Source organism: Engystomops pustulosus, unplaced genomic scaffold (genome assembly GCF_040894005.1).
Source record: "Engystomops pustulosus unplaced genomic scaffold, aEngPut4.maternal MAT_SCAFFOLD_250, whole genome shotgun sequence".
NCBI classification, from domain to species: Eukaryota; Metazoa; Chordata; class Amphibia; order Anura; family Leptodactylidae; genus Engystomops; species Engystomops pustulosus.
The window spans coordinates 80,792-95,809 of NW_027285129.1; positions in this window are offsets into that span (position 1 = coordinate 80,792).

Consider the following 15,018-nt stretch of genomic DNA (forward strand, 5'->3'; position numbering starts at 1 on the left):
AAGAGGAGGAGAAGGAGGAAAATGAGGAGGAGGAGGAGTGGATCAATTATTCAGGTTGAGCTTCCTTCACCTGGTGGAGATTGGAAATTCTGAGAAATCCAGCCTTTATTCATTTTAACCCCTTCACGCTCCGCGGCGGATATATCCGCCACGGAGCGCAGTGACTTAGCGCTCAGTGGCGGATATATCCGCCACGGCGCCTATGCCGGCTCGGCTCTGGATCAGAGCCGAACCGGCATCGGGAAACACGGGGTGCCGGCTGTAACTAATAGCCGGCACCCCAGTGTAACACCCGCGATCGGAGTTGTCTCCGATCGCGGGTGCTTAACCCTTTAGATGCCGCGGTCAGCGCGACCGCGGCATCTAACAAGCATCTGGGGTGTCTTTCCCCCACGATCGGCCCCCCCGAACCGTTTTCGGGGGGCGCCGATCGTTGCCATAGCAACTCTGGGGTCCGATCTGGACCCCAGAGTTACTAGCAAGAATTGCCAGTAAGATGGCGTCTGTGACGTCATCTTACTGGCACAGTGCCAGCCTATGCAAGTGCATAGGCTGACACTGATAATACTCTGCAATACATCAGTATTGCAGAATATTATCATGAACAAGCAATCAGAAGATTGCTTCTTCATGTCCCATGGTATAAAAGTAAAAAAGTAAAAAAAAAAGTTATTCAATAAAAAAATAAAGTCATAAATCACTAAAAATGCCCAAAACCCCCAAAACATATAAAGAGACATATAACTCAAAAAAAAAGTCTAAATCATAACACAAACCCCACATATATAGTATCACCGCGTCCGTAACAACCCGTAGAATAAAAGTAAATCATTATTGAACCCCCACGATAAACGCCGTAAAAAAAAACTGTTATAAACCCTCCAAAAATTATGATTTTTACCTTTTCAATCCCACAAAAAATGCTATAAAATGCGACCAAAAAACCATATGTACTTAGACATGATACTGGTGCAAAGTACAACATGTCCCGCAAAAAACAAGCCATCAACCAGCTCCGTAGCCAAAAACGTAACAAAGTTATGCCACTTGGAAGATGGCAATACAAAAATTATAGATTTTTCCCCACATTAGGGTTTTGTTTGACAAATTTAGTAAAACGTAAGAAAATATATTCATGTCTGGTCCCCGTAATCGTATCAACCCATAGAATAAAGATAACAGGATTATTAGTCTATACGGTGAACACCAAAAAAAAAAAAGTCAAAAATCCAGTACAGAATTGATGCTTTTCTACTCCTGCCCTCAAAAAAAGTTCCTAAATTTTCAACAATAGGTGATACCAACCCCAAAATGGTAACAATGGAAAAAGCATCTCATCCCGCAAAAAAAATGCCGTCACATGGCCCCAATAACGGAAAAGCGAAAATTTTATAGCCTTCAAAAGGGGCCAATGAGGAAACTAAAATCCTGGCAGCTGCAGGGCGCTCCTTCCCTTCTGCGTCTCGCTGTGCGCCCATAAAACAAGTCACAGCCACATGTGGGGGGTCTTTGTACTCAGGAGAAATTGCAGAACAAATTGTATGGTGGGTTTTCTCTTTTTATATTTTGGAAATGTGTAAATTTTAGTGCTAAATGAACGTATAAGGGAACAGTATGACCATTCTAAATTTCACCTCCATTTTGATTCAATTACTATGAAGATCTCAAGGGGTTAACAATCTTCGTAAAAGCTGTTTCTGATAGTTTGAGGGGTGCAGATTTGAAAATGGGTAGATTATATAGGGGGTTTTGATGCTAAATATGTAAAATTTCATTCAAAACTGTATTTATCCCCAAAATAGTCAATTCTGAAAATCCGGAAAAGCGATATTCTATTTGTAAGCCGCGTGACATCAAAATAAATTATCCAAACATTTCAGAAATTATGAAAATGTAAAGTAGACAAATGGGAAATGTTATTCAGCAACTTATTTAGGTGGTAAATCTATCTGCCTGAAAACGCAATGATTTAGAATTTCGAAAATGGCAAATTTTTCAAAAAATTTATCATATTTTCTTTTTTTTGTAAATAAACGCAAAACTTATCTGCCAAAATTTACCACTAAAATGAAGTACAACATGTGGGGAAAAAACAATCTCAGAATCGTTTTGATAAGTAACAGTGTTCAAAAGTTATAACCATATAAAGCGAAGCAAGTCAGAATCCAAAAAATTGGGCTGAGCCTTAAGCTGTAAAATGGCTGCGTCCTTAAGGGGTTAATAAGCGTCAGCCTGTCAGCGCTGTCAGTGGACAGGCGTGTACGCTTATCGGTGATGATGCCACCAGCTGCACTGAAAACCCGCTCGGACAAGACGCTAGCGGCAGGGCAGGCAAGAACCTCCAAGGCGTACAGCGCCAGTTCGTGCCACATGTCCAGCTTTGAAACCCAGTAGTTGTAGGGAGCTGTGTGATCATTTAGGACGATGGTATGGTCAGCTACGTACTCCCTCACCATCTTTCTGTAAAGATCAGCCCTACTCTGCCGAGACTGGGGACAGGTGACAGTGTCTTGCTGGGGTGACATAAAACTGGCAAAGGCCTTGTAAAGCGTACCCCTGCCAGTGCTGGACAAGCTGCCTGCTCGCCTACTCTCCCTCGCTACTTGTCCCGCAGAACTACGCACTCTGCCGCTAGCGCTGTCAGAAGGGAAATACTGTTTCAGCTTGTGCACCAGGGCCTGCTGGTATTCATGCATTCTCACACTCCTTTCCTCTCCAGGGATGAGAGTGGAAAGATTTTGCTTGTACCGTGGGTCCAGGAGAGTGAACACCCAGTAATCGGTGCTGGAATAAATTCTTTGAACGCGAGGGTCACGGGATAGGCAGCCTAGCATGAAATCTGCCATATGCGCCAGAGTACCAACGCGTAAGAATTCACTCCCCTCACTGGCCTGACTGTCCATTTCCTCCTCCTCCAACTCCTCCAACTCCTCTTCTTCTGCCCATACACGCTGAACAGTAAAGGACTCAACAATGGTCCCCTCTTGTGTCTCACCAACATTCTCCTCCTCTTCCTCCTCATCCTCCTCCACCTCCACCTCCTCCGATATGCGCTGAGAAACAGACCTGAGGGTGCTTTGGCTATCAACAAGGGAATATTCTTCCCCTGTCTCTTGTGACGAGCGCAAAGCTTCCGACTTCATGCTGACCAGAGAGTTTTTCAACAGGCCAAGCAGCGGGATGGTGAGGCTGATGATGGCGGCATCGCCACTGACCATCTGTGTTGACTCCTCAAAGTTACTCAGCACCTGACAGATATCAGACATCCACGTCCACTCCTCATTGTAGACTTGAGGAAGCTGACTGACCTGACTACCAGTTCTGGTGGAAGTTGACATCTGGCAGTCTACAATCGCTCTGCGCTGCTGGTAAACTCTGGATAACATGGTCAGTGTTGAATTCCACCTCGTGGGCACGTCGCACAACAGTCGGTGAGCGGGCAGTTGGAGGCGGCGCTGCGCTGCCCTGAGAGTGGCAGCATCTGGGCTGGACTTCCTGAAATGCGCACAGATGCGGCGCACCTTCGTGAGCAAATCAGACAGATTGGGGTATGTCTTGAGGAAACGCTGAACTATCAGATTTAACACATGGGCCAGGCATGGCACATGTGTCAGTCTGCCGAGTTGCAGAGCCGCCACCAGGTTACGGCCGTTGTCACACACAACCATTCCCGGCTTGAGGTTCAGCGGTGCCAGCCACAGATCAGTCTGCGCCGTGATGCCCTGTAATAGCTCTTGGGCGGTGTGCCTTTTGTCGCCTAGGCTCAGCAGTTTGAGCACCGCCTGCTGTCGCTTAGCGACGGCACTGCTGCTGTGCCTAGAGCTACCGACTGATGGCGCCGTGCCCACGGATGGTAGTTCGGAGGAGGAGGTGGAGGAGGGGTGGGAGGAGGAGGAGGCATAGTAGGCCTGAAACACCTGGACCGAGGTAGGCCCCGCAATCCTCGGCGTCGGCAGTATATGAGCAGCCCCAGGGTCAGACTCGGTCCCAGCCTCCACCAAGTTAACCCAATGTGCCGTCAGCGATATATAGTGGCCCTGCCCGGCAGCACTCGTCCACGTGTCCGTGGTCAGGTGGACCTTGTCAGAAACGGCGTTGGTCAGGGCACGGATGATGTTGTCTGACACGTGCTGGTGCAGGGCTGGGACGGCACATCGGGAAAAGTAGTGGCGGCTGGGGACCGAATACCGAGGGGCGGCCGCCGCCATGAGGTTGCGAAAGGCCTCGGTCTCTACTAGCCTATAGGGCAGCATCTCCAGGCTAAGCAATCTGGAGATGTGCACATTAAGGGCTTGGGCGTGCGGGTGGGTTGCACTATATTTGCGTTTCCGCTCCAGCGTCTGGGGTATGGAGAGCTGAACGCTGGTGGATGCTGTGGAGGATCGTGGAGGCGACGATGGGGTTTTTGTGGCAGGGTCCTGGGCAGGGGGCTGACTAGCAGCTGACACAGGGGAAGGAGCAGTGGTGTGCACGGCCGGAGGTGAACGGGCTTGTTGCCACTGAGTGGGGTGTTTAGCATTCATATGCCTGCGCATACTGGTGGTAGTTAAGCTAGTAGTGGTGGAACCCCTGCTGAGCCTGGTTTGGCAAATGTTGCACACCACAGTCCGTCGGTCATCCGGTGTTTCCTTAAAGAACCTCCAGACTTCTGAAGATCTAGCCCTCGCCGCAAGAGCCCTCACCACGGGAGCTTCACTAGTTGACACATTTGGCGCTGATGCACCAGCTCTGGCCCTGCCTCTCCGTCTGGCCCCACCACTGCCTCTTCCAACCTGTTCTGCTATAGGACTCTCCTCCGTCTCAGAAGCACTGTGTTCACCCGGCCTCTCAACCCAGCTTGGGTCTGTCACCTCATCATCCTCCGATCCCTCAGTCTGCTCCCCCCTCGGACTTCCTGCCCTGACAACAACTTCCCCACTGTCTGACAACCGTGTCTCCTCATCGTCGGACACCTCTTTACACACTTCCACTACGTCAAGAAGGTCATCATCACCCACAGACTGTGACTGTTGGAAAACCTGGGCATCGGAAAATTGCTCAGCAGCAACCGGACAAGTGGTTTGTGACTGTGGGAAGGGTCCAGAAAACAGTTCCTCAGAGTATGCCGGTTCAAATGCCAAATTTTCCTGGGAGGGGGCAGACTGGGGGGGAGGAGGCTGAGGTGCAGGAGCTGGAGGAGTGGCGATTTCGGTGACATGGGTGGACTGCGTGGAAGACTGACTGGTGGTGGACAAATTGCTCGAAGCATTGTCAGCAATCCACGACATCACCTGTTCTCACTGTTCTGGCCTCAACAGTGCTCTACCACGAGTCCCAGTAACTTCAGACATGAACCTAGGGAGTGTAGCTCTGCGGCGTTCCCCTGCTCCCTCATCAGCAGGTGGTGTCTCACCCCGCCCAGGACCACGGCCTCTGACCCCTGCAGTAGTTGGACGCCCACGTCCCCGCCCTCGTCCTCTACCCCTAGCCCTCGGGTTAAACATTTTTAAAATGAGAGTTATAACTTTATTTTTTTTTTTACTTTTTTTTGTTTTTTTTTGTGTGTTTTGTTTTTTTTTGTGTTTTTTGTTTTTTTTTGAGTTTTTAAAACCAAACAATGCTATCCTATTGCTATGGCTATTTTCTAGCCAAGTATCAAAGCACACTACTATGCCAGATGAGATGACACTGAGTTAGTGCCTAATTGAAATCCAACCCCTACTAAATTTTCCCACTTCGGTCTTTGCTATGGATATGTGCGCCACTAAGTGCAGAACACAGCGGTCGCAAGTCTCACTACAAATTGCTCAGAATTGGCTAGTACATGCACTGCAGAAAGTACAGCCACCAGCAGATCAACCAGAAATCAAATATATAGAACGCTACTGTATGCGTAAGTAAGCTCTTTGTATTCTCCTATGGCTATTTTCTAGCCAAGTATCAAAGCACACTACTGTCAGATGAGATGACACTGAGTTAGTGCCTAATAGAAATCCAACCCCTACTAAATTTTCCCACTTCGGTCTTTGCTATGGATATGTGTGCCACTAAGAGCTAAACACAACGGTAGCAAGTCCCCCTGCTAATTCCTCACAAAATGGTACTAGATGCAAATTAAAATAAAAAAAGTAGAACGTTATTGTAGCCCTAAGAAGGGCTGTTGGGTTCTTTGAGAATCACTCCTGCCTAACAGTAAGCTAATAGAACACCCTAACGCTTTCCCTGACCAGCAGCAGCTCTCTCCCTAGAGGCATCCAGACACAGAATGATCCGAGCAGCGCGGGCAGCGGCTAGTCTATCCCAGGGTCACCTGATCTGGCCAGCCAACCACTGCTATCGACGTGTAAGGGTACCACGTCATGCTGGGTGGAGTGCAGAGTCTCCTGGCTTGTGATTGGCTCTGTTTCTGGCCGCCAAAAAGCAAAACGGCGGGAGCTGCCATTTTCTCGAGCGGGCGAAGTATTCGTCCGAGCAACGAGCAGTTTCGAGTACCCTAATGCTCGACCGAGCATCAAGCTCGGACGAGCATGTTCGCTCATCTCTAATTACAATGATAAAATATACAGTTCCGACTTACATACAAACTCAACTTAAGAACAAACCTACAGACCCTATCTTGTATGTAACCCGGGGACTGCCTGTACCTGACATGTTCTCTCCTCTTAAACACATGTGAGAGGCACAGACATCAGCTACACAAGTACCTGACATGTCCTCTCCTTCTATACACATGTGATAGACAGACATCAGCTACACAAGTACCTGACATGTTCTCTCCTCCTATACACATGTGAGAGGCACAGACATCAGCTACACAAGTGCCTGACATGTTCTCTCCTCTTATACACATGTGAGAGGCACAGACATCAGCTACACAAGTACCTGACATGTTCTCTCCTCCTATACACATGTGATAGACAGACATCAGCTACACAAGTACCTGACATGTTCTCTCCTCCTATACACATGTGATAGACACAGACATCAGCTACACAAGTACCTGACATGTCCTCTCCTCCTATACACATGTGAGAGACATAGACATCAGCTACACAAGTACCTGACATGTCCTCTCCTGCTATACACATGTGAGACACAGACATCAGCTACACAAGTACCTGACATGTCCTCTCCTCCTATACACATGTGTGAGACACAGACATCAGCTACACAAGTACCTGACAAGTTCTCTCCTCCTATACACATGTGATATACAGACATCAGCTACACAAGTACCTGACATGTTCTCTCCTCCTATAGACATGTGATATACAGACATCAGCTACACAAGTACCTGACATGTTCTCTCCTCCTATACACATGTGAGACACAGACATCAGCTACACAAGTACCTGACATGTTCTCTCCTCCTATACACATGTCAGACACAGACATCAGCTACACAAGTACCTGACATGTTCTCTCCTCCTATACACATGTAAGACACAGACATCAGCTACACAAGTACCTGACATGTTCTCTCCTCCTATACACATGTGATAGACACAGACATCAGCTACACAAGTACCTGACATGTTCTCTCCTCCTATACACATATGAGACACAGACCTCAGCTACACAAGTACCTGACATGTCCTCTCCTCCTATACACATGAGAGACACAGACATCGGCTACACAAGTACCTGACATATCCTCTCCTCCTATACACATGTAAGAGACATAGACATCAGCTACACAAGTACCTGACATGTCCTCTCCTCCTATACACATGTAAGAGACATAGACATCAGCTACACAAGTACCTGACATGTCCTCTCCTCCTATACACATGTGAGACACAGACATCAGCTACACAAGTACCTGACATGTCCTCTCCTCCTATACACATGTGATAGACAGACATCAGCTACACAAGTAGCTGACATGTTCTCTCCTCCTATACACATGTGATAGACAGACATCAGCTACACAAGTAACTGACATGTTCTCTCCTCCTATACACATGTGAGAGACACAGACATCAGCTACACAAGTAACTGACATGTTCTCTCCTCCTATACACATGTGATACACAGACATCAGCTACACAAGTACCTGACATGTCCTCTCCTCCTATACACATTTGAGACACAGACATCAGCTACACAAGTACCTGACATGTTCTCTCCTCCTATACATATGTGAGAGGCACAGACATCAGCTACACAAGTACCTGACTTGGTCTCTCCTCCTATACACATGTGATAGACACAGACATCAGCTACACAAGTAACTGACATGTCCTCTCCTCCTATACACATGTGAGAGACATAGATATAAGCTACACAAGTACCTGACATGTTCTCTCCTCCTATACACATGTGAGACACAGACATCAGCTACACAAGTACCTGACATGTTCTCTCCTCCTATACACATGTGAGACACAGACATCAGCTACAAAAGTACCTGACATGCTCTCTCCTCCTATACACATGTAAGAGACACAGACATCATCTACACAAGTACCTGACATGTTCTCTCCTCCTATACACATGTGAGACATAGACATCAGCTACACAAGTACCTGACATGTCCTCTCCTCCTATACACATGTGAGACACAGACATCAGCTCTACAAGTACCTGACATGTCCTCTCCTCCTGTACACATGTAAGAGACACAGACATCAGCTACACAAGTACCTGACATGTTCTCTCTTCTTATACACATGTGAGACACAGACATCAGTTACACAAGTAACTGACATGTTCTCTCCTCCTATACACATGTGATAGACAGACATCAGCTACACAAGTACCTGACATGTTCTCTCCTCCTATACACATGTGAGATACACAGACATCAGCTACACAAGTACCTGACATGTTCTCTCCTCCTATACACATGTGAGACACAGACATCAGCTACACAAGTACCTGACATGTCCTCTCCTCCTATACACATGTGAGAAACATAGACATCAGCTACACAAGTACCTGACATGTCCTCTCCTCCTATACACATGTGAGACACAGACATCAGCTACACAAGTACCTGACATGTTCTCTCCTCCTATACACATGTGAGAGACACAGACATCAGCTACACAAGTACCTGACATGTTCTCTCCTCCTATACACATGTGATAGACAGACATCAGCTACACAAGTACCTGCCATGTTCTCTCCTCCTATACACATGTGTGAGACAGACATCAGCTACACAAGTACCTGACATGTTATCTCCTCCTATACACATGTGAGACACAGACATCAGCTACACAAGTACCTGACATGTTCTCTCCTCCTATACACATGTGAGACATAGACCTCAGCTACACAAGTTCCTGACATGTCCTCTCCTCCTATACACATGTGAGACACAGACATCAGCTACACAAGTACCTGACATGTCCTCTCCTCCTATACACATGTAAGAGACATAGACATCAGCTACACAAGTACCTGACATGTCCTCTCCTCTAATACACATGTGAGACACAGACATCAGCTACACAAGTACCTGACATGTTCTCTCCTCCTATACACATGTGATAGACAGACATCAGCTACACAAGTAACTGACATGTTCTCTCCTCCTATACACATGTGATAGACAGACATCAGCTACACAAGCACCTGACATGTTCTCTCCTCCTATACACATGTGAGATACACAGACATCAGCTACACAAGTACCTGACATGTTCTCTCCTCCTATATACATGTGAGATACACAGACATCAGCTACACAAGTACCTGACATGTTCTCTCCTCCTATACACATGTGAGATACACAGACATCAGCTACACAAGTACCTGACATGTTCTCTCCTCCTATACACATGTGATAGACACAGACATCAGCTACACAAGTACCTGACATGTTCTCTCCTCCTATACACATGTGAGACACAGACATCAGCTACACAAGTACCTGACATGTCCTCTCCTCCTATACTCATGTGAGAAACATAGACATCAGCTACACAAGTACCTGTCATGTTCTCTCCTCCTATACACATGTGATAGACACAGACATCAGCTACACAAGTAACTGACATGTTCTCTCCTCCTATACACATGTGATAGACAGACATCAGCTACACAAGTACCTGACATGTTCTCTCCTCCTATACACATGTAAGACACAGACATCAGCTACACACGTACCTGACATGTCCTCTCCTCCTATACACATGTGAGACACAGACATCAGCTACACAAGTACCTGACATGTTCTCTCCTCCTATATACATGTGATAGACACAGACATCAGCTACACAAGTACCTGACATGTTCTCTCCTCCTATACACATGTGTGAGAAAGACATCAGCTACACAAGTACCTGACATGTTATCTCCTCCTATACACATGTGAGACACAGACATTAGCTACACAACTACCTGACATGTTCTCTCCTCCTATACACATGTGATAGACAAAGACATCAGCTACACAAGTACCTGACATGTTCTCTCCTCCTGTACACATGTGAGACACAGACATCCGCTACACAAGTACCTGACATGTTATCTCCTCCTATACACATGTGAGACACAGACATCAACTACACAAGTACCTGACATGTTCTCTCCTCCTATACACATGTGAGAGACACAGACATCAACTACACAAGGACCTGACATGTTCTCTCCTCCTATACACATGTGTGAGACACACACATCAACTACACAAGTACCTGACATGCTCTCTCCTCCTATACACATGTGAGAGACACACACACATCAACTACACAAGTACCTGACATGTTCTCTCCTCCTATACACATGTGTGAGACACAGACATCAACTACACAAGTACCTGACATGTTCTCTCCTCCTATACACATGTGATATACAGACATCAACTACACAAGTACCTGACATGTTCTCTCCTCCTATACACATGTGTTAGACACAGACATCAGCTACACAAGTACCTGACATGTTCTCTCCCCCTATACACATGTGAGAGACACAGACATCAACTACACAAGGACCTGACATGTTCTCTCCTCCTATACACATGTGTGAGACACACACATCAACTACACAAGTACCTGACATGCTCTCTCCTCCTATACACATGTGAGAGACACAGACATCAGCTACACAAGTGCCTGACATGTTCTCTCCTCCTATACACATGTGAGAGACACAGACATCAGCTACACAAGTACCTGACATGTCCTCTCCTCCTATACACATGTGAGAGACACAGACATCAGCTACACAAGTACCTGACATGTTCTCTCCTCCTATACACATGTGAGAGACACAGACATCAGCTACACAAGTACCTGACATGTTCTCTCCTCCTATACACATGTGAGAGACACAGACATCAGCTACACAAGTACCTGACATGTTCTCTCCTCCTATACACATGTGAGAGACACAGACATCAGCTACACAAGTACCTGACATGCTCTCTCCTCCTATACACATGTAAGAGACACAGACATCATCTACACAAGTACCTGACATGTTCTCTCCTCCTATACACATGTGAGAGACACAGACATCAGCTACACAAGTACCTGACATGTTCTCTCCTCATATACACATGTGATAGACACAGACATCAGCTACACAAGTACCTGACATGTTCTCTCCTCATATACACATGTGATAGACACAGACATCAGCTACACAAGTACCTGACATGTTCTCTCCTCCTATACACATGTGAGACACAGACATCAGCTACACAAGGACCTGACATGTTCTCTCCTCCTATACACATGTGTGAGACACACACATCAACTACACAAGTACCTGACATGTTATCTCCTCCTATACACATGTGAGAGACACAGACATCAGCTACACAAGTACCTGACATGTTCTCTCCTTCAATACACATGAGTCAGACAAAGACATCAGCTACACAAGTACCTGACATGTTCTCTCCTCCTATACACATGTGAGAGACACAGACATCAACTACACAAGTATCTGACATGTTCTCTCCTCCTGTACACATGTGATATACAGACATCAGCTACACAAGTACCTGACATGTTCTCTCCTCCTGTACACATGTGAGACACAGACATCAGCTACACAAGTACCTGACATGTTCTCTCATCCTATGCACGTGTTAGACACATACATCAACTACACAAGTACCTGACATGTTCTCTCCTCCTATACACATGTGATATACAGACATCAACTACACAAGTACCTGACATGTTCTCTTCTCCTATACACATGTGAGAGACACAGACATCAACTACACAAGGACCTGACATGTTCTCTCCTCCTATACACATGTGTGAGACACACACATCAACTACACAAGTACCTGACATGTTCTATCCTCCTATACACATGTGATAGACAAAGACATCACCTACACAAGTCCCTGACATGTCCTCTCCTCCTATACACATGTGATAGACACAGACATCAGCTACACAAGTACCTGACATGTTCTCTCCTCCTATACACGTGAGACACAAACATCAACTACACAAGTACCTGACATGTTCTCTCCTCCTATACACATGTGAGAGACACAGACATCAGCTACACAAGTACCTGACATGCTCTCTCCTCCTATACACATGTAAGAGTTACAGACATCAACTACAGAAGTACCTGACATGTCCTCTCCTCCTATACACATGTGATAGACACAGACATCATCTACACAAGTACCTGACATGTTCTCTCCTCCTATACACATGTGAGAGACACAGACATCAGCTACACAAGTACCTGACATGTCCTCTCCTCCTATACACATGTGATACACAGACATCAGCTACACAAGTACCTGACATGTTCTCTCCTCATATACACATGTGATAGACACAGACATCAGCTATACAAGTACCTGACATGTTCTCTCCTCCTATACACATGTGAGACACAGACATCAACTACACAAGTACCTGACATGTTCTCTGCTTTAATACACATGTGATAGACACAGACATCAACTACACAAGTGCCTGACATGTTCTCTCCTCCTATACACATGTAAGAGACACAGACATCAGATACACAAGTACCTGACATGTTCTCTCCTGCTATACACATGTGAGACACAGACATCAGCTACACAAGTGCCTGACATGTCCTCTCCTCCTATACACATGTGAGACACAGACATCAGCCACACAAGTACCTGACATGTCCTCTCCTCCTATACACATGTGGGAGACACAGACATCAGCTACAGAAGTACCTGACATGTTCTCTCCTATAGACATGTGATATACAGACATCAGCTACACAAGTACCTGACATGTCCTCTCCTCCTAGACACATGTGAGACACAGACATCAGCTACACAAGTAACTGACATGTTCTCTCCTCCTATACACATGAGACACAGACATCAGCTACACAAGTACCTGACATGTTCTCTCCTCCTATACACATGTGAGACACAGACCTCAGCTACACAAGTACCTGACATGTCCTCTCCTCCTATACACATGTGAGAGACACAGACATCAGCTACACAAGTACCTGACATGTCCTCTCCTCCTATACACATGTGAGACACAGACATCAGCTACACAAGTACCTGACATGTTCTCTCCTCCTATACACATGAGACACAGACATCAGCTACACAAGTACCTGACATGTTCTCTCCTCCTATACACATGTGAGACACAGACCTCAGCTACACAAGTACCTGACATGTCCTCTCCTTCTATACACATGTGAGACACAGACATCAGCTACACAAGTACCTGACATGTCCTCTCCTCCTATACACATGTGAGACACAGACATCAGCTACACAAGTGCCTGACATGTTCTCTCCTCTTATACACATGTGAGACACAGACATCAGCTACACAAGTACCTGACATGTTCTCTCCTCCTATACACATGTGAGAGACACAGACATCAGCTACACAAGTACCTGACATGTTCTCCCCTCCTATACACATGTGATAGACACAGACATCAGCTACACAAGTACCTGACATATCCTCTCCTCCTATACACATGTGAGACACAGACATCAGCTACACAAGTACCTGACATGTTCTCTCCTCTTAATTACATGTGAGAGGCACAGACATCAGCTACGCAAGTGCCTGACATGTTCTCTCCTCTTATACACATGTGAGAGGCACAGACATCAGCTACACAAGTGCCTGACATGTTCTCTCCTCTTATACACATGTGAGAGGCACAGACATCAGCTACACAAGTACCTGACATGTTCTCTCCTCCTATACACATGTGATAGACAGACATCAGCTACACAAGTACCTGACATGTTCTCTCCTCCTATACACATGTGATAGACACAGTCATCAGCTACACAAGTACCTGACATGTCCTCTCCTCCTATACACATGTGAGAGACATAGACATCAGCTACACAAGTACCTGACATGTCCTCTCCTCCTATACACATGTGTGAGACACAGATATCAGCTACACAAGTACCTGACAAGTTCTCTCCTCCTATACACATGTGATATACAGACATCAGCTACACAAGTACCTGATATGTTCTCTCCTGCTATAGACATGTGATATACAGACATCAGCTACACAAGTACCTGACATGTTCTCTCCTCCTATACACATGTGAGACACAGACATCAGCTACACAAGTACCTGACATGTTCTCTCCTCCTATACACATGTGAGACACAGACATCAGCTACACAAGTACCTGACATGTTCTCTCCTCCTATACACATGTAAGACACAGACATCAGCTACACAAGTACCTGACATGTTCTCTCCTCCTATACACATGTGAGACACAGACATCAGCTACACAAGTACCTGACATGTTCTCTCCTCCTATTCACATGTGATAGACACAGACATCAGCTACACAAGTACCTGACATGTTCTCTCCTCCTATACACATGTGAGACACAGACCTCAGCTACACAAGTACCTGACATGTCCTCTCCTCCTATACACATGAGAGACACAGACATCGGCTACACGAGTACCTGACATATCCTCTCCTCCTATACACATGTAAGAGACATAGACATCAGCTACACAAGTACCTGACATGTCCTCTCCTCCTATACACATGTAAGAGACATAGACATCAGCTACACAAGTACCTGACATGTCCTCTCCTCCTAT